The following is a 21,942-nucleotide window of genomic DNA, read 5'->3' as shown; positions in this document are numbered from 1 at the left end:
TAGAACGATCAGCTCTATTAAAAGTAAGTTTCCCATTTACAAGTATGTTCAAGGACAGATTTGGTGGTATAAAGACAGGATCTAATCCAACCCTAAGAGTCTACCTTTCCAGCAACATTGCATACTTATAAACCGGAAAAGAAAGGTGATTGAAAAAATCAAGTTGAGTATGAATAAAATCAATCATTGATTTGTGGTGAAGAATCTTTTTTTTTTTTTTTTTTTTTTAAATAAAGAGTCATTTTAAATTCTAACTTTACACTGTAGACCAAAACAATTTTCAAATGGCTCACCTTGGACTTGTCATCACTTAGAAATGTTCCATCTATGGAAGTGAACACCAATCTTTTCATTTATGAGCCCTATTTCTTATCAGACCAGAATTCTCACTTGTCAGACTCTACATTCTGGCCAGTGTCATATTGTCTCCAGGAGATGCTGCTATGTAACTCCTTCATTTATTAGTCTTTTGCCATTCTTCACTTCTGCCACCTCTTTTCTCCTACCAGATGAGTTTGTTCCTATTTCACAAAGACAACTGGCTTCATCTGTCTCAAACACCTTCAACTTTCTGCTCCTCACCCACAAAGATATGCATCTCTAGCTTTGCCCCTTCTTATTACCCCTCCCCCAACCACTGCCTTAGAAAACAGGAAGTCCCTCTTCTCCAAGTTTCATCCATCCATCTACTTCTTCTCTGAGTTCCAACCTCCCTCATCTTCTCAGTAATACTATTCCATCAATTAATCCCTCTCTTTCCTCTATCTTCAACCTGTCACACCCGGAGAGCCATTTTCCCTCCAGCATAGAAAATATCCATCTTTTCACCTATCTGGGATAAACTTCCTAATCTTTGCCCAAGATCTCACTATGAATCTCAATTGCTTTCCAGTTTTCATAGCCAAGCCTTGAAAGTAGTCACAACTTGCCTTTACATACTCATCAAAAACCACAGCTAGTATTGACAAGAACTTGTAAGGAAATCAGCACTGTTCTAAGCATTTCACCCGCTTGAACTCATTTACTCCTCATAAGAACATGGAGAAATTCTATTTTCATTTCTATTTTGTAAACGAGGGGATTGAAGGAGAGAGAGGTTTAGTGAACTGCTCACAGTCAACAGCTAATGAATGGCAGAGTCTGGGTTTGAAGTTGGGTGTTCCAGATCCAGAGCCCATGAACTCACTCCCCAGAAGCTACTGATTCAACCATTCACACTATTCGGTTTGCTGCACTGTAGCTTCTGCCTTCACCATGTTGTGAAACTGCTCCCATACAGGTCACCAAGGCCAGGCTAGTTGCTAATTTCAGTTGACACCTGGTGGCACTCATCTAAGATCGCTGCCAAATTATTCACGAAGAGGAATGAAGAGGGAAACTGACAAAAAAAGAAACAGCAGAGAATTCCCATCTGTTGTTTAGGTGGGAAGGCATGGCATGAGAAAATCTCCCCTTGTCCAGCTGAAACCTAGAAAAGGAATCATGGCTCCCACCCACCTATGCCTTATGAATTTTAGACCAAATTTCTACATGGAAATATCTGCAGTGTTAGTTCAAATCACAAACTCGTTAACTAGAGGTGAGGGCTTAGTTATACCTGTAAGTAACCCCACAAATCTAGTGTTTACCTTGCTAAACACCAATTTTGCCAGGACCACTGAACACTCTCACTCACTAACACCTGCACAGAACATGGGCCTGCAAAGCCCTTTGCTGTTAGAAGCGTTTTATAAGGCTCAGTCTTTCCACAGTGGGTCAATAGCATTGGCACATGCAGTTATTGAGAAAAGTCCCCGTTGTTTAAAAAAATGACCTTAATCCTACTCGAGTTAGAAAACCAAAACAGAAAACTGGAAAAATACGGTAACAACAAAAAGTCTCAAAAATGATGCCAAAAGACTAAAGAATGTAAAATAAAGGGGAAAGAGTTCATTCTTAGATATTTGAATATTTTTCATTTCTATCTCATTTAGATGGTCAAAAATGTTTATTGAATGCCAAGCACAGGCATGTTGCTGTATTATGTAGAGAGAGTGACCTGAGAGAAACCAGGACCTTACTCCCTTTGGCTTTAAATGCTAGTGTCCAATAAATGTGCAAACTGGATGAACATTCATTCATTCATGAGGCACATGTCAATTGCCCGTGATGGGTAGGTAAGTCACTGCCCTTTAAGGATCCCACTCTCAAGGATCTTACGGATTATTAGGGAAGAACACCATGCACAATAATACAAATTGGAAAAAAAAATTTTCTACACATTTAGAACAGCCATAAAGACATAGTAAGATTCTATAACATTTGTTAAATAACAGTAAGTGCTATAACATAGGTTCACTTGAAGTGTTGCAAACATTAGAAAAATAAAGTCAGTGTGTATTTCATGAAGATAGTATCTGAACTAAACCTGGAAAAGACACACTAGCATTGATAGAAATGGAGAAAAGCATTTCAGGGCAAAGCCATGGAGGTAGGAACATCTAGAAGATATGTGACCAGTTGTTTTGCCAGAACTGGGAGGTGAGCAAGAAGTAAGCTTAACCAAGGAGTTAGTGTTTTCATCAACAGGTAAGAAGGAACCAGCAACAATACTGGGGAAGAGTAGGGCAGTATTAGAATGCTGACTACAGGAGGTGCACTGATGAGGAGGTGCAACTAGCTGTGAAACACTGAAACATGAGATTCAGGGAGGGATAGAGATTAAGTCATGTTTGTCTTTGTATCAGCAACTTACACAAGGTCTGGCCATCAGTAAACAGAGGAGACATGTGTCCTCTGCTTTCAGCATCTGGTCCATGAGCAAAATCATCCCTGCTCCATGCTTGGCCCAGTTTCTGTGGAGCTGAACTTAAGCTCCAGAAGAGAACAGGCACCCCAGACACTATCTTGGCCTCAGTGATAGAAATGTGACCCACTTGGGACTAAAGAGATCAGGCCCAGAATTTTTGTCTAAGCTCTTAGGAAAGAAAAGCCCTTGATCTTTTATTTTTCTTTAAATTTTTTTTTTATTTTTTATTAACATATAATGTATTATTAGCCCCAGGGGTACAGGTCTGTGAATCGCCAGGTTTGCACACTTCACAGCACTCACCATAGCACATACCCTCCCCAATGTCCATAACCCAACCACCCTCTCCCTAACCCCCTACCCCCAGATCTTTTATTTTTCTATTGGATTTCGGAAACATGAGGGAAAAGTCTGTTTGAAAATACAGACAACACAGGAGAACATGTATTTCATATTTCCTAACATCCTTAGTTGCTTAAAACATTTTCAGTTGGAAGTTTCTCCTGACTTGTAAATGGGAAGAATCCTGAGTGATACAGTAAGAGCTTTATTTAATGAATCAAAATAAGAATGAGTGATTTTTTTTTTAATATGAAGAAACAGATCTAGTGGGAGAGGACACCAGTCTCTGTTTAATCAATCTACCGTATCATTTCCTGTCCCTAGATGCCAGCAATTAGTTTCACTTGGAATCCCTTTCACCCATGAGCTCTGATTTTTTTTCTACCCAACAATCTCATGATCTATGTTTCTACCTGAGTCAGTTACAGAGAATCACTCTACTAGGCACACGGTACCAACGCAATAAATCCAAAGGAATCTAGGCCTCAGAGAGAAAACGAATCATGAAAGACTCTGTTCCCCCCCCAAAAAGTATAGTTTCACTTCAAGTCAAAAGTGATTCCTACTTGAAATACCATTCAACTGGACCAAATAACCTCCTCTGGGCAAATGCTAGAGAAGCAAGAGGGGTCATTGCCATATGTGCTCACCTAAAGCAATGGCTCCATTAATTAAAAAAAAAAAAATCCAATATCAGTCAGAACATTTCAAACTTTTCCCATTCTAGCTTCCTCCCAACTAGTCACAGCCATTCAATATTCCCACAGTGGCATTACACTGCCAAGACTTTGGCTGTTCTGAAATAAAATAACTGCTCTCCTCTGCCTTACCTATTGTTAAATTGGTGGGCTTTATACATCATTCATAAGCCTCCTGGTGTTATTTATTGTGAATCTCTCTTGCTCAAGTCACATTTGATCAGCATACTGAGAAACAAGTGTTCCAGCCACTAAACAAAACTTTTATAAGAAGAGAAATGATTTGAAACATGTTCTGGATTCAGCTTACCTTAATACAGTTAACTGGATTAGCTGCCAGGGATATGTCTCTTCGTGAATTATTTGATAAATTTGTGACTCTCTTCCCCAGGGTTCTAAATTGAATTCATTCAATATTTACAGGATGCCTACACCATGTAAGATACCGTGCGAGGACCCGGGGCAATCTGATGTTTTATACTCTAAGATATCATTCCTTGAATCCATAAGAAAGCAACAAAAATGTAAATGATGAGGACATGAAAAAGAAAATAGGAGGGGGTGTGTTGTGTTAGGGTAGAAATAAATAGGGAAAAAGAAGTCTTTCAACAATAGTCTTTTTTATTAGGGGAAAAAACACTTTTGGTTAAGCCCCAGGCAAAATCATTGCAAAAACATAACCAGAGGAATTTAATAGAAACAGACGCAATAATTATCTCCTGCATAAATAGCATGCTTTTACAACCTAGCTAATATGATTGTAATAATGAATAGGTTACCCTTTTGTGAGGCTTTCTCATTTACAGCACTAAGGTAGAAAAACCAAGTCATGCTCCATCAGTAGAAACAGTGGTCAAGGAAAGACTATAATATTTTCATGTGTGATGCGACAGCATTTTACTTTCTTCTTTCCTTCCTTCCTCCATTTTATAAATATTTACCCAAAACTAATAAAAAGCTCAGGAGAAATTTCCATAGTTTTTGCAATTACCAAATTACATCGATTAGAAATCCCTTCTGATGCTTAATTACACTGAATCATCACAGTCTGGAGCTAAAATCCCACAGTCCCTTGTCCTCAGTGAAAGGAGTCTAGATCCTCAAGTATTATAAGCAAAGATAAATTTTTTAGTGAAAATAGGAGTAAAGAATGGGAACAGAACTATAAGGAAACTCCCCATTTATCAGTACTTTTACAGGGGTGGGTGAAGGGAGTAGCCTTGAGAATTTACATCATTTCATTAACTGCAGGGCTGGTCTGTTCAGTGATGAGAAAGCGGGCAGATTCAGGGGCAAATTTCCTTCAATCTCTCTCTCACACACAAATACAATATTGTCCTTTTGCAGGGTGTTCTATTTAGGATGATTCCGAGCTTAAGGAATTTTTGTTTCTTAGTGTATGAATTCAGAAGGCTAATGTCAGGCTCCTCATTGTGCCCCCAAAGTAGCTATTTAAATCATAGGCATTAAAGCATTTGGAGATAAAAGCTTTAGCTAGTTGATAACTAGTACTTAAGTAAGGGTCTCAAGAACTGTTACTTTCATATTTTCAAGACTGTATAAATCAAGGAATTTTGACAAATGGGCAAACTGAGCTAAACCCATCCTTACTCTCTCTGCCTACTGCTGTAGAACTAAATGGAGCCAGGGAGGGAGGGAGGGAGGAAGAAAGAATTGACTGATTCTCATGAGAATTTTTTTTAGAAATTTAGAAAAAAAATTTTTTTCAGAAAGAAAATAGAAAATATGAGAGTGTCAGCAAGAGCTTGCATATACATAAATACCAATATTTGGCATTTCAATGGAAGCACTCACTGGTGGATTTACACAAAAAGCAAATGACCTTACCTGGACACCACTATAGACTTTCAGCCAATTGCTGCAATCAAAATGCATTTTATTTGATTTTATCTTAATTCATATGTTACCTCTCTCTAAAATTATTCAGGCATCAGTTCAATCACTACATAATAAATTCAACTTGAAAAACAACTTTACAAATGACTTTTTCCTAAATTAGGGAGGGAAAAAAATTAAACATTCTGGACATGAATGAAGAATTAATTGCCCGCTATCCTACTGTCCAGATGACAACTACTGACAAGTTTACATCTTTTAAATTTCTTTTTTCTTATGAGTAAGAGTGTACAAGTTGGAGTAATGCTCTATGCATAATTTTATATCTCACTTTTTCTCATATACCTTTACTACATATACTCAGATTAATATGTATTTTTCTACTTTACTTTCAATGCCCGTTCAATAGTCCATCTTATGACTCCAGCATGCCTTATTTAACTAGTTCTCTATTGTTGGGTATTTCGGTTTTTGTTTTTTTTTTTTAAGATTTTTTTACTTATTTATTTATTTTTTAACTTATATAAAAATAAATTCTATTTATTCTATCTATTTGACAGACAGAATTCACAAGTAGGCAGAGAGGCAAGCAGAGGGGTGAGGGGAAGCAGGCTCCCCACTGAGCAGAGAGCCCCACGCAGGGCTTGATCCCAGGACCCTGAGCTGAAGGCAGGGGCTTTAACCCACTGAGCCACCCAGGTCCCCCTATTCCGGTTATTTCTAACAAGTCTCTTGCTATGTATGTTTTCAGGTCTGATTCAAGCCTGGTAGGGATGTTTTTACACTTCCTTTTTTGTCCTGTGGTTCTTGGGTATAGTCTCTCCCACAAAACCTATTTACCCTACTCATCTAAAGATTTCTCTGTTCATGGCCACAAGCTACACTGTTGCAACATTTAAAGGAAATGACTTCTGTCTAAATGATCTGATGAGATTTTCTTACTCCAGGCACTGATATTAAAAAAAAATTCAAAAAAAAAGTAAGGATAGGAGGTGGTATTATTATGGAAAGATGTCTGTTTTGTTTACCTGTTTGGTTTCTCTTTTGTTCAAATTTGATTATTTAAGTGCCAGTCTTCCGACTCCTTGACACTTTGAGTCCTCAAAGGTTAACATTGACAACTATAATATTCTTAGCAAAGTTCTTAATTTAAAACAAAAAAGCAAACAAAACTTTCCATTGATATTAATCATCCTACTCAAGTAATTTTCAGATTCTGATTACTGTTACAGGCAAAACAACATTGCAACACTAAAACAAAATTTAAAAATCTAAATCTGGATGGATTTTACCAAATTCCATTCCTTCATAGGCATGTAGTAATTTTATATCCTCATAATCAGATTTTTTTCTGAGCCTTCTATCATAACATTTTACATGTTACCAACTAGACTTCATGTATATCACTCTGACAGATTAAAAAAACAAACAAACAAACAAAAAACTGACCAGAATATTCTCAACTGTTGAGTACTTGGGTTGTTTCTAATTGTTCACTAATGTAAAAAGTTCTGCAACGAACATCCTAGCTTGTTGTTTCTCTTCTTCTACATGATTTCCTTAGGCTAAATTTCCAGAAGTGAAATACAGTATCAAAGGATATGGACACTTTTCTGTGTGCTAAAATGCTGCCAACCGGAGATCAGTTCAGCAGCTTCACCAATATCTTACCAGCAGTGACTGCTACACTTGAAAAAATGATTTCTGATTTGACAGATGTAAAATGGTAACTGCTTATGGTTTTTAATCTATGTATTTCCATGGGTTGCTTTCTCAAGAACCCCCGGGAGCTATGTGTAGGATGGCCCTTGGTACCGTGTGTGAAGCAGTAGTCAGAATAAACAGGAACATAAATAAAATGGGTCACTCCAGAGCAATTTCAGCTCATTGAGACATCTCTTCTAAATAAAAGATGATCTAGGGAGTTGATATCAGTTTGTATCTCCTCTCTAAGGCCGTATCATCACCGCAGTGATTTAACCCAACTATCTGAAACTGAAGGTCGGTTCTTCAGGAGACTAACAATATTCAACCTAGATTTATTTGATATTAGGGCTATTATAAACCATGACAGGGAGAAATGTTTGTTACGACACAGTTTATTTTTATATGAGCATCCTTTATACCAAGAGTCATAAAGCATTTTACAGTGATGCATAAGCTAATGGTCCTTGTAGAATGCTGATTTTTCAATGTTTATTTAACTTGTGATGAAAAATTGGTTGTTTTATTTTCTGGCAGGTAACAGCCGACTTTCCAACAACTGTGTTAAAGAAAATAATCCCAGAGGTTAGCAAAGACCCAGATCATCATCACCATTTACCCTTTCTCGGGCCCTCACTCAGAACTGAGGAAGTACAATGTGGTGAAAACAGGAAAAGGAAAAAAAATTAGGAAGGAGCAACAGCAATCCTCACCAACAGAGAAAATCTGTCAACCAAGTAATATTTTTTCCTAAAAGAAGTGAAAAACACTGTGCTGTCTTTCCCCAGGAAGTGCACAGCTCCTCAGCTGCTTTCAGTGTAGGGCTGATATGACATTTAAATGATAAAGTAAGACAATTTGAAGTTCACCATATCAAACAGAGCAACGGCTCCCCAAGGAACAAGAAAGAAGAATCAATGGCTGTACTGTTGGATGCTTTAGGCCTGTGGTATTATTTTCATAAATTAAATTTATAACTGGCTGGCTTGCTTTCTTTTGCCTTTTTATTGAAGTCAAAACATCATAACTCCCCATCGAGATGATACTGACAGTTTTCGGATAGACTTGTTGGCTTTCTCTTTTCTTTTAGTCCCAGGCCCTCATCCTAATGCAAAAATCTGGGAAATGCTTGCTTCCAAGGGAATAAAGTATAGGGTAGGACTCTTTTAAAACCACAAAGCGACTCAGCCAGTCAATGGTAAAGCCTTTATTCTCTAAGGATACAAGTTCAAAATCTGAAACCAGGAGAAAAGTCTCATCGGGTCACAGGGCAAGTAACTCAACATCTAAAATGCAGAAAAGTCAATGTTTGATTGTTATTCACTTGAGGGTTCCCCAGGCCCTTTGTCAATATATAGTTCATTTATTCTTTCTCCTTCTCCATCAAATTTCATGCTCTCTACTCTTGTACCACTGGAAGGGTAGGCGATGAATCCCAGCCAGCCTTTTTTTTTTTTTTTTTGCAATTTACAGAATGCCTGATTAAAAAAAATATTTAAAGCTTTGAAATAATCAAACATGATGGCAAATGGAAAACGTGACTTTCGGCAAAGTTAATGGCACAAACAAAGAGGCTATTGAGAGATGAAATGGTGGAAAGAACACTTCTGCGTCACATGGGACTGAGTTCAAATCTTTGTTCCAAACCTAGCTATGCAACCCTGGACAAGTCACTTTCCCTTTTTAACTCTTAGCTTCTCCATCTACAAAATGGAATTAAGAGCTACCTCACAGAGTAATTGCAATGATTAAATAAGATGATATTGAAAGATTCTAGTATGATGGCTGCACAGTACAATGCCTGGCAGACAGCAGGCAATGAATAAATGGCCATTGATTCTGCTATTGCTGTTGCCAGGGGCTTATATAATTACCTCATCCTTTTCCCATCTTCCCTGAGAGTAGATAACAACATTCAACTAGGACTCACATAGTGGGGACTACGGCAAATTTGTTAGCAAGATGGTGAGTTCTCTTACTCTCTTGCAGGACTCTTCTTCCCAGGAAACACCACAAAGCCTAGTGAACAAGGTAATTAACAATGAAGGCCATGATTGCTACATCGGTCATGATCAGTGTCACCCACAATGACAAATATTTATTGAGCTTTTCAAAGGTATCAATTGGATAGAGATAAAATATATTTGTAGGAACCAGAGAGTGTGGTTTTTAAATACCTTTCCATATTGATTAATAAGATGACTTCCTGGCAATATATAGAAAAATAAATAAATCTCTTGAAATTGTTTCAGCTACGTATGTCACAAAATTAGCAAGCCATTAAGTCAGAAGAACTAAAAGATCTTAAGATGTTTAGAATTAAAGTAGTGTTCAGTCAAGGTACACAGTGCTGAAAAGATAATTTAGGAAGTGTGGGTGTAGTGAAACCATGATGGATAGTGCTGTTACCCCCAGCGGGGTAACAGCGTGGGGGGAGCTGGAAGAGGGGGCCATTGGAACACAGACAGAAACAGCTGTATGGAGAGGGCATCTGAAAGGAGGTACAATTTTGGCTAGAGCAATAAACTCAGCCTGGAGTGAACTAGCAAGGAGGATGCTGGGAGAAAAAATACTCCAACCTCACTCTCTTTCTTCCTGCTGGTCTTCTGCTAGTACTCCCAATGGTTAAACCCAACCAAAATCCAGAGAACAAGAGACCTTATGGGTCAACCTCCAGGACAGAGAGCAAGGTAAAGGGTATAGAGTGGCTTTGGGAGGGCAAATGGAGGATCTTTAGCCTACCCATAGACCTAGGTGACATGAAACCAAGTCCTAAAGTAGAAAGACACCTAGACCAGACACACCTTTAGAACAGGGATTGTGTCTTGCTCACTTTTGTAACCCTACTGTCTGATAATTGCCTAGCTCAGAATAAGCACTCCACAAATATTTGTTTTAGGAAGAGCAGTATTGCTTGGGTATTTGCTTCAATATTAGATTTTTTAAGAGGAACATTTTCAATTTGCTACTAAAATGATCAAAAGCTTGTCTCTGCAGTGTTGTAGAGAAATATGAAAATAGACGAAGTGACAAAAGTTTGGCATGTGAAGTCAAAACTGTCTTATCTCCAATGAGCTGTGCAAGGCAGCTCTGCACATGAATGCATTCCACGGCCAAGTTTGGCTCCTTCACAGCAAGTTCAAGTTTAAATCCTATATTAATACTCTTGACTGATATAAATGGAGCCCCCACAATTTACCTAAAGCAACAGAGCTTTCAGGTAAACATTTGGAGGAGCAAACTTAAAGAAGAGTACAAAATGGAATAAGTCTGCAAATTTAAAGGTAAGCTTCCACTATAAAAAAATTCAAAAACCTTCTATGCATTTTCCTATTAAAATTATCTGTAGTATTTTTACTTTTGATCAGATGATGTTAAAATAGTTGTATTGCGATTAAACTTCCTAAACCTTGGCCATGTTGGTTATTTTTTAAAGCTTTTTAAGTATTTTTTTAAGTTTTTATTTAAATTCTAGCTAATTAACACTTCAGGTGTACAATATAGTGATCCAAGGCTTCCATACAACACACAGTGCTCATCACAAGTGCCCTCTTTAATCCCCATTCCCTATTTACCCATCTCCCCCATCTACCTCACTTCGGGTAACCACCAGTTTGATCTCTATAGCTAGGAGTCTGTTTCTTGGTTTGCCTCTCTATCTCTTTTCTCTCCCTTTGCTCATTTTGTTTATTAAATACCACATATGAGTGAAAATGGATGGTATTTATCTTTCTATGACTGACTTATTTATTTGCTTAGCATAATACTCCCTAAATCTATCTACTTCATTGCAATTGGCAAGATTTAATTCTTTTTGATGGCTGAGTGATATTCCTTTATCTATATCTATATCTATATCTACATCTATATCTACCATACCTTCTTTACCCATTAATCAATTCACAGACACTTAAGAGGTTGCCATAATTGGCCTATTGTAGATAATGCTGCTATAAACACAGATAATGCTGCATGCATCCTCTGAATCAGCATTTTTTTCTTCTTTAGGTAAATACTTAGTAGTGCAATTGCTGGATCATAGGGTAGTTCTATTTTTAACTTTTGAGGAACCTCCATATTGTCTTCCAGAAGTAGCTGAACCAGTTTGCATTCCCATCAATAATGCAAGAGGGTTCCCCTTTCTCTGCACCCTCACCAACATCTGTTGTTTCCTGTGTTTTTTATTTTAGTCATTCTGAAAGTCTGTGAGGTGATATCTCATTGTAGTTTTGATTTGCATTTCCCTGACGATGAATGATACTGAGCATCTTTTCATGTGTTTGTTGGCCATCTATATGTCTTCTTTGGAAATATGTCTGTTCATGTCTTCTGCCCATTTTTAATTGGAATATCTGTTTATTGGGCGTGTTCAGTTTTACAAGTTCCTTAGGTATGTTGGACACTAACCATTTATCAGATATGTCTTTTGGAAATATCTTCTCCCATTCTGTAGGTTGCCTTTCAGTTTTGTTGATTGTTTCCTTTTGCTGTGCAGAAGCTTTTTATTTTGATGTAGTCCCAATAGTTTATTTTTTGATTTTGCTTCCCTTGCCTCAGGACAAAGATTGAGAAAGAAGTTGCTTTAGCCTATGTCAAAGAAGTTACGGCCTGTGTTCTCTTCTAGGATTTTTGTGATCTCAGGTCTCACATTTGGGTCTTTAATCCATTTTGAATTTATTTTTTGTGTATGGGGTAAGAAGTAGTCCAGTTTTATTCCTTTAAGTGTTGCTGTCCAGTTTTCCCAACACCATTTGTTAAAAAGACATCCATTTTTCCATTGCATATTCTTTCTTGCTTTGTTGAAGATTACCTGACCATGTCGTTGTGGGTCCATTTCTGAGTTTTCTGTTCTGTTCTATTGATCTATATTAATATTAAACTTCCTAAACCTTGGCCATGTTGGTTATTTTTTAAAGTTTTTCAAGTATTTTTCCAAGTTTTTATTCAAATTCTAGCTAATTAACACTTAGGTATACAATATAATGATTCAAGGCTTCCATATGACACATTAATTAATTAATATTAGTAATATTAATTAATTAATTGAACGCATTAATATATATACATATATATGTATATATTTTTGTGGTTTTGTTGTAACACTGGCCATATTTTTACAAAAACAGACTAAAGAGAACATTTCAGAAACTCTTTTTTTTTAAGATTTCATTTTTAAATAATGTCTGCACCCAGTGTGGGGCTCAGACTTATAACCCTGAGATGAGGCATCACATGATCTACCAATTGAGCCAGCCAAGCGCCCCTTCAGGAACTGTTTAAGTAAGACAAGTTATGTTTGACCACAAGTCAAACATTGGGATATATTTCACATAGTACTCTTGTACACATTCAGATATAACCTGGGTCACAATGTAAAATATTTTTCTTAGTGTAGAGAATAGGAAAACATTTTGAAATGCACCATCTTAAATATGGCATTTGCCCTGCTTAAAACATGCCTTAATACATGATAGTTAATCAGCACTTTGATATATATATATTCTCTATTTACCCATCCATCTAGAACAAATACCGTGTCTACGTGTCATGCATACTGATAAGTTGTATTCTTTTACAGTCTGATTTTTGCTTTTTTAAAAAAGTGCTGACTGCCACCTAGTAAATTAATTTCAAGACGCACTAATGGGTAGAGGCCTACAGTTTTAAAAGGGCTGATTTGGTTTAGCTCATACGTAAGTGCCGTGGAAAATAAGAAAACACAAGCCTGCCTTAAAAAGGAAATGATGGGTTATGGACATTGGGGAGGGTATGTGCTTTGGGGTAAATTGGAAGAGGAGATGAACCATGAGAGACTATGGACTCTGAAAAACAATCTGAGGGGTTTGAAGTGGTGGGGGGGTGGGAGGTTGGGGTACCAGGTGGTGGGTATTATAGAGGGCACAGCTTGCATGGAGCACTGGGTGTGGTGAAAAAATAATGAATACTGTTTTTCTGAAAATAAATAAATTGGAAAAAAAAAAAAAAAAAAAGGAAATGATGGGGACTGAAAAACTAAGGAGAAAAACAAGCAGTAATTCATTCACAGCCTATGGAGATGGTTGAGCTCATTTTATATTAACAGTTGTGAGAGAGAGCAGTAAACAATCTATAATTCAGTTACATACATTAATTTTTTCTCCATTAATTCAATCATTCATTCCATAAACTTTGAGTTCCTGCTCTATGTTGTATAGTGATAAAAGACACAAGTGCCTATACTTTCCAGGAGTTCACGATATGGGAAGATGGAGACATGTATGGAGATAATTACTCTACGGTTGACAATAGTTGCTCTAGACATACAGGGTGCCCAGGAAACAGGAGGTCATAGGATCAGCACAACCAGGAAAGTCAGGGGTACACTGCCCAGAGAAGGCCATGCTGAAGACATGTTAGGTACCTTCAAGAATCTGCCCAGCTTGCATTTTCAGGGCTGCTGAGAGTGTAAACCAGCTCTGAGTCTTTATTCTGCCTTTTATTATCTTGGTGACTTTGAACAACCTTCTGAGCTCCAGTCTTTCCACCTGCAAAATGAAAAGGTACTAACACACACCTAGGAGGGTTATAGTAAGGATTAAACAGGATAATGTCCGATAAGGTGCCTAGACCAGCACCAAGAGTCCAACACACACTTATGGCTATTATCAGTATCATTGTCAACATCAAGATCATCATTTTTTCTTCTTCTCAAAAGTGGTAGTAAGAACTTCCTTGCAAAATGGTATCTTGAATAATTAGACTTTGAGGCTGAGTCCCCTGAACCTCTAACAAGCATGGCAGAAGCTCAGGCTGGGATGACAACCATCGCCTGAAGTCCTTAGAGAAGAAGGAAGTGGAATAAAGGTTTCAGTATGGTGCACTTTTGCTCTGAAGTTCTTTTTCTGAGTTTTAGTACTGTTGTCTGAAGTGTTTAATTGTGTAATTTAAAATATTTTGATGTTTTTGATGCTTAAGGGCACAAGATATAATTACTTAGAGGTGAAAGAGAAAATACAGAGTACAGAGCTATCAAACTCCAAAGTCTGTCATGGGCAACCACCAGGGGAGAAACTACTTAAATATAAAACATAGCTTATTAAAGTTGTACTAAGATTCAAATGATAACTGATCACTCATCACTATGTGTTTTGCATAGTTAGAGAAGTCTACAATGGGTATGAACTACCAGCAGATACAGAGCCCCATAAAGAACAGTTTTATAGGTGAGAAGAAAAAAGCAGAACCAGATTAAATAAGACAATGACCCATCTTGACTGTCAAGATTCAATTTCCACTTCCAGTTTTCCAAAGTTAGATCTTTTTGTGCTATGATCTTACTTCAACAGATAAGACATTCAGATAAAACGATCACAAATATTACTTCTACTTATCCTACTCAATGCCCACAGAAGCCTAACCCAGCCACTGTAAAATCTGCTACCATTCCTTTTCCTAACCATTGACCCAGGGAGCTTAAATAAAATCAGAAACCCTGAGTCTCCCACTGACTGACTGGATCTAAAAAAAAAAAAAAATTCATCCATATTATCAGGCTGTTTCCATTGAGAATTATTTCATTTTCAGTGAAAGAAAGAAGAAGTAAATGATCTTTAAAAGACTCCATTTCTATATTAAATCAAATAAATAAAAGATAACAGGATGCTGGTTAGGGTTATAATCTTGTTAGTGCTTAGAGCAATTGCTAATGCAAATGAAAAATAATGAAGTCAAGCCCATTTAGCAATTGTCTTTGACAGCAATGCCGACTCTTAGAAACCCTCAGTGATCAAACTTCAGATGCAATAGTGAGACTTGGTTCTGCAGTGTCTCATTTATTCGTTGAAATCAAAGTCTGGCTTTTTCTTGACAGATGGAGCCAGAGGACCAATGATCAAAGGGAAATTAATGAGAAAGGGACTTCTTAGTGAATTGTGGACAAAAAACTTAGCAAAATGTTTCAATGAGAATTTTTCAAGTTGTGTGATTTCTAATAAAATGACCGATCAGCAGCTTCCATTTATCTCGAGTTTTATGCTTAGAACAACATGGCACGAAGACAAACAACCCAATTAAAAAATGGGCAAAAGACGTGACATGTCTCCAAAGAAGATACACAAATGGCCAATGAGCACATGAAAAGATGTTCAATCTCATTAATCATTATGGACATGCAGACCCAAACTATGGGGCGATGCCACCTCACATAGATTAGGATGGCTATTCAAAAAACAAAAACAAAGAAAAGAAAATAACAAGTGTTGGCAAGCATATAGAGAAGTTGGAACCCTCATACGTTGCTAGTAGGAATGTAGAATACTGCAGTCACTGTAGAAAACAATCTGGCAGTTCTTCAGTAAGTTAAACATAGATCATTGTATGACCTAGCAATTCTGCTTCTAGGTATACACTCCAAAGGATTGAAAGCTGGTGTTCAAGTAAAGAATTCTTAAAAAAAAAAAAAGTGTTCACAGAAGCACTATTCATCGTAGCCAAAAGCTGAAAACAATTCAAATGTCCATCAACTGATGAAGGGATGCACAAAATATGGTATATTCTTCAGCCATAAAAAGGAATAAAGCATGGACACATGCTAAAACATGGATGAACCTTGAACACAGCATGCTAAATGAAAAAAAAAAGCCAGATACAAAACGCCACACATCACATGATTCTATTTATGTCAAATATTCAGAATAAGCAAATTTACAGAGATAGAAAACAGAGAGTAAGTGATTGCCAGGAGCTGGGGGAGGGAGAATAGGGAGTAACCATTAATGGGAATGGCTTTTCCTTGGGGGTAATGCAATGGTCTCAAACTAGAGAGCAGTGATGGTTGCACAACCTTGTAAATATACTCAGTAGCAGGGGATTGTACACTTTAAAATGGCTACATTGGTAAATTTTATGCAACGTGTATTTTACCACACCAACGTGTGTGTGCACGTGCATACAAACACACACACACCTCCTGGCAATTCCAGAAGTTTTATATAGAATTGAGGGAAGTGCTTAGGGACAGCAACATGTTTGAAAGGGCTCTAGAAGCTTTGCATCAAAACTGTGTTTGCTAAGCATGAATATGGATTTCCTTTACATTGGGTATTTACTTAGGATGGCTAAGAGTGAGAGGCTGATCGAGATCAAGAAAGGGGGAAAACTTATGGGAACCACCCCATACCAGCACGCATTTTAAAAATCTTACAGAAGTACCCAGTTTTTCCATTTTAAAGTAATCAGTACGTGATACTATTCTTTGTAGTGCACACACAAAAAAGAACTCAGCAAAGTTCACATTTTGTTATCTATATTTATTTAAATGAACACAGCATATCATTTTTGCTCCCCGTGTCACCACTCTTCTCTCCTGCAATACAGAAACACTGCTAATTTTCTTCTCCAATCCCCTGGTATTTTTTATTGTTTTGAGTAGCAACAGGGAGCAAGCATGTTTACATAAATGTAATAAGCTACTCCCCTCAGAAGCCCACAATCAATTCCATTCTATCCCCATATTTGTCTATTAGACAGTGATGCCTTATTGTCTAAGGACATTATTTTAATTTGTCAGCCCATCTTGAATTAAAGTTTCAAAACTAGCGAATGGAAGGAACCAAATTCCTCAAGAGCTGATGGCTTACAGGTTGTTTCTGTATAACTTAAGCCGTGCGTGGTATGTGCACTTCCAGGGATATTTACCAACATGTTTGGAGGTATATAAATCCCAGAAATAATACAGTACATCTTCCTGGATTGTCAGTTTCACTCCATGATAAGGGATCTAAGAACATTACTTTTATATTAAAACAGATATATTATGGAGCAAGATGCAAGATCCACATGTATTTTTTAAGATTATACAAGACTTCAAAGAAATTGCTCACTAACTTCCAGCCTCTAAAGGGGCAAGTTCATTCCCCTCCCTCCCCTTTAGGAATATGTAAAAGCATTTTGTTAACTGCAGCAGACCACACCAATAGGCAACAATGGAGCACTGGGCGTGCCAGGGGAAAAGTAGGAGGCTTCCCCCTAAAACCACACTGAGGAGTCACAATCCTGTTGCAGAATTGTATTGTACTTTATAGTGAGTTCACCCAGTGCTTTTACATATATAACTGATCAGTCCTTTTGGTGACCCTGTGAGGTTATATTTTCTAGAGAAAGGTAAGGTGGCTCTGAAAACTTAAGCAATTTATAGTATTAGTCACAGTCAGACCAAGAATCCAAGATACTCTAAAAGGCAAAGGAAAATGCCAAGCTAAGAGAGAGATGCAGTGCTGAGAGATTTGATATCGATTCCAAGTCTGTATTCAGAGAACCCTCATGCAACTGTGTTCCTCCCCCAGAGAGGAGGCAAAGAGTTCTCTAGTGTAATTGAAATAAAGAGAACAGCGACCACAATGCAAAATGGGGATGAAACCTTGTGGCTGAAAACCCTGAATCTGCCCTGAGTGGGGACGTCAGTATCCTGGCAACTGCATTATATCCCCAGGAGATTGGGGTGTTTCCTGGAGACATTAAGTATCTCCCTAAAGTAAAACATGCATATACAAAATTAGGAGTCTTCCCAAAAACCTGGCTCAGCAAGACCAAGCTACAGTGAACACAAAACCCTCTATGTAGCATACAATTTTCAATTAGCCTTATTCTTTGCACTATTCTTAAATCTAAATCAGTAGCAGAGGTTGCCACAAATTAAGGAAAGCTTACAAAATAAAATCCAAAAATAAAAATGAAAAGAAAAAAGGATATAATAAAAAATAATATGCACACATATGTGTGCAGAAACAGAAAAAAATGTAATGACACCAATGTAAATTTTAAAAAATTGCATCCATTAAATAAGAACAGGTTGTTATGAAACAGAAACAATTGAGAATGCAAAAGAACTGATGAAAATGAAAACTTTAGTAGCTGAATATTTAAAACTTAATTCAAATGTACATTTAAGTACATTTTCCAGAAAACAGAATAAAAGAACGGAGATGAAAACTAAAAAGAAATCTAGAGAACAAATCCATATCTAGTACAAGCTTAATAGAAGTTCTAGAAAGAGAACTTTTTAAAAAAATGGCTAGTATGAAATGATTAAAAAAAGTAATTCAAGAAAATTTCCCAGAGCAGAACAACAAACTGGAGTCTCCATGTTCAAACTGCTTGAAGTCTAGTACAATTTACTTAAAAAGACCCAAATATAAGCATATCACATTAACATGTCATAACTCTAGACATGAATACAAATTTTAACAGTTTCTAATGAGGGAAAAAAAAATAGGTCAGGCACAAGGAAGTAAAAAATCAAAATAGTATCATATCTCCCAACTAGAAAATGATGGAACAATTTCTTCAAAAAAAATTTTTTTTAAGATTTTATTTACTTATTTGACAGAGAGAGATCACAAGTAGGCAGAGAGGCAGGTAGAGAGAGGGGGTTAGCAGGTTCCCCATTGAGCAGAGAGCCTGATGCGGGCCTTGAGCCCAGGACCCTGAGATCATTACCTGAGCCGAAGGCAGAGGCCTTAACCCACTGAGCCACCCAGGCACCCCAATTTCTTCAAAATTCTTAAGGAAAGGACTTCCCATCTAAATTCTATATGTGATTAAACTACCAATCCAGTGTAAGGGTAGAATGAGGACTGTTCCAGACAAAAAAGCAAAATAAACTTATCCTTTTAATCCACACTTTCTTAGGAAGTTTTTGGAAGATGTAATCTAACAAAATGAGGGCATTAACCAAGAAAGGAAGAAAGGGATCCAGGAATCAGAAGTCCAGCAACAAATGTAACGTGGGGACAACCACAAAGCCTGGACAGATGTGGCACTAGGCTTGAAGGAGGGGGGAAACACGTGCATGTGGAAATGTTGACAGATTATTTAGAAAACTGTGTAAGTAAAAATGCTGGGGAACAAAGTCATTAAAAAAAAAGCTTTTCAAGAAAAGAAATATAACCATGGCCTATTTCTTGGCTTTGCAATGAATAACAGTCATACAGTTTTAAATATCAAATTTTTATATTAACTAAAAATTAAGATAAAGCTGTTTTGGAAGAACGGGTAAGGAACATATTCAGCGACATGAGGGAGATAAAATTCTCAACTGTTTGCCCAGGAATTTCATAGCAAATGTCTAAACTTGAGACATCAGAGAAGTTTATGTATGTAATTTAGAAATATGGATATAAAGAGCACTATCTAAAGGCATATGAAGAGTTTGCTTCTACAGGTAAGAATGAGGAGTGGGGAAGGGTAGATGGGCTGCTATTTTTTAGCAGATTTTAAAGTATATTCATGGATTATTTTCATAAAAATTAATTTAAAAAAGAACTCCATTCTGTCCAATATTAGAGAATTAAAGAAATTTTGATATAATCAAATGTTACACAGTCATCAAATACCATATCACAAAATATCTGTACCCAAAAGAAAGAATGTTCATGCTATATTGTTGGAGGGTAGGGTGGATAAGAGCAGGTCACAGCAGTATTTAGTGTATGATCCTATTTTTATAACACACACACACACACACACACGATACAAAATAAATGGTCTTTACCTGCAAACAACTTCCGGTCCAGTATAGAGGCACACATATAAGCTAATCATTTTATATGATGTGTCTGTCAGTAAGAGGCAGGGGTCCTCAAACTTGAGCATGCATCAGAATCGCATGGAGAGATAGCCTGTTTCCACGAAGGTTGCAGGGCCAATGCCAGACCTGATTAGCAGGTCTGGAGGGGAGGCAAGAATTTATATTTCTAACATATTCCTGGGACATGTTGATGCTGCGTGTCTGAGACTACACTGGAGATTGTTTTAAAATTGTTGTAAGCAGAGTTCTCTGACACACTTGGCCCAGCACGGGCATCGGGAGAAGCCATTCTGCAGGAGACGTCCCCGTTACATCCTAAATGGTTCTCAGTAGTCTCTGAAGTTCTGACGAAGGTGGAAAGCCATTTTCAAATGCTAATAAGAGCTTAATGGAAATTCTGGATTTACCAATGATAAGATTATATACACTAAGTAGACACATTTCCTTGCTTTGATTTAGAATTCTCTAGTCAGTATTTGTGATTTCAGATAACTCAGCATCTCTGCTTGGCATTTTCATATGCCTTTGATTGACAGCATGAAGAAATGAAAAAAATGACTGCTTAACAATAGTAGTTTGGTGACCAAGATTTTCTGAGCTAGGTATGACTGGGAGAGGCTGACATAAGTTTGGGGTCCTTGATAATGAAAGGAAAGGGGTTCTGATTTAGTCTAATAAGTAGAGGACATATGGCTTGCCTTGGCTGGTTCAGTCAGAGACAATTACTTCCTGCTGGGATTCTGCTCACTATTGATGCTGTTTGTCTGTTCGTTTCTCCAGAGAAGAGGGAACAGTGGAAAATGGAGGAGGACTAGCATTAGTGACTCCCTACCAGAGCCCAGGCACTATCCCATGCCCTTGATAAGGCCCTGCAAAGGATGGTAAGGACTCATCAGAAAAACTAACCTGCTTTCACGTTGGTCAGCTAGTTTTTCCTCATTGATTTTTTTTCACATTTGTTCCCCTTCCCACCCAAGGGACAAAAATAAAGGAGACTTGCAATGTAAAATCCAAACAGTATAAGATAACATCATATAGAAAGTCATCTACTGAGCACTGCTCAATTGAAGGCATTGTGTGGAGCACTACCTAGGACAGACAGACGAGCCTGACATCTTCTAGAGTGTAAGCACTTGCCCATGAGCAAGTAGGTGATTAGTGAGAATATCACCACCTGCACTCAAAGTGTATAAGCAGAAGCTGAACAATGACATGTTTTTGACTTGTGAATCCTTAGTCTGGCTTCTCATGGCTGTTCTGTCACTCAATAGCTGGGTGGCCCTGACCACGCCTTTTCTTTATCCATCATCAACAGACAGAAAGGCTGTCTCTCTTTACATCACAGGGTGGACGTAGAAATCCAAATGACATCAAAACCAAAAAAAAAAAAAATACTTTGGAAAATAAAGGGTCTGTACAAATGTATGGTAACATTATTGCCACTGTTATCTGCCAGGGATTTTCAAGATTAGAATGGCATCAAAGGCTGTTCATGAAAGCTTCTCCAGTTCCATTTCGATGTTTCATGAACTTACCTGTCTCTAACTGGACAGTCTCTAACTGTCTCTTAACACAGTAAGTGTCCCAGAATTGGCACTGAACAGAAATTGTTAAATAAAGGGTAAAAAAATGTTGTATAAGCTGTCTGGGAGAATTGGGGAACAAGTTTCAAGCATGCAGGAGGTTTTCCTTCCTCAACCCCAGAAAAATAGAGAAATAATCTAAATACCCCTTTATCTAACTCCAACACTCTATAATCGGATCTGTTTTTATTGAGACGAATACCAAAGATGGTTGCCATGCTACTAGCTGTCAGTTGACTTACTGGTAGAGGAAAACTCTTAAGTGTGAATACAATGAAGTCTGTAGTTGGCCCAGCCTATCATAAATTAAAAGCTAACCTTCCCCCTCTAGTAGGGTGCCAACTTCTTTGCTTCAGATTCTGAAAAAAAAAAAAAAAAAAGTCAATTCCATTTACTGGAAGCACT

At 37.5% G+C, this 21,942-nt stretch overlaps 1 protein-coding gene across 3 annotated transcripts in view; it reads right to left on the bottom strand.

Moving 5' to 3' along the window:
* Positions 1-21,942, bottom strand: part of ST6GALNAC3 (ST6 N-acetylgalactosaminide alpha-2,6-sialyltransferase 3) — a 530,587-nt gene that overhangs the window by 138,701 nt on the left and 369,944 nt on the right. The window contains exon 5 of one of the 3 annotated variants that reach the window (XM_044238488.1): positions 21,545-21,896. The exons of the other annotated variants lie outside the window; for them this stretch is intronic. The gene's annotated coding sequence lies outside the window, so the exon portion shown is untranslated. Of the gene's footprint in view, positions 1-21,544; positions 21,897-21,942 lie in introns of those variants that run through there. 3 annotated transcript variants of the gene reach the window in all.

Source organism: Neovison vison, chromosome 2 (genome assembly GCF_020171115.1).
Source record: "Neovison vison isolate M4711 chromosome 2, ASM_NN_V1, whole genome shotgun sequence".
In the NCBI taxonomy this organism is placed as follows: domain Eukaryota; kingdom Metazoa; phylum Chordata; class Mammalia; order Carnivora; family Mustelidae; genus Neogale; species Neogale vison.
The sequence above is the reverse complement of the archived record's forward strand: the minus strand, read 5'-3'. Positions and strand labels throughout refer to the sequence as shown.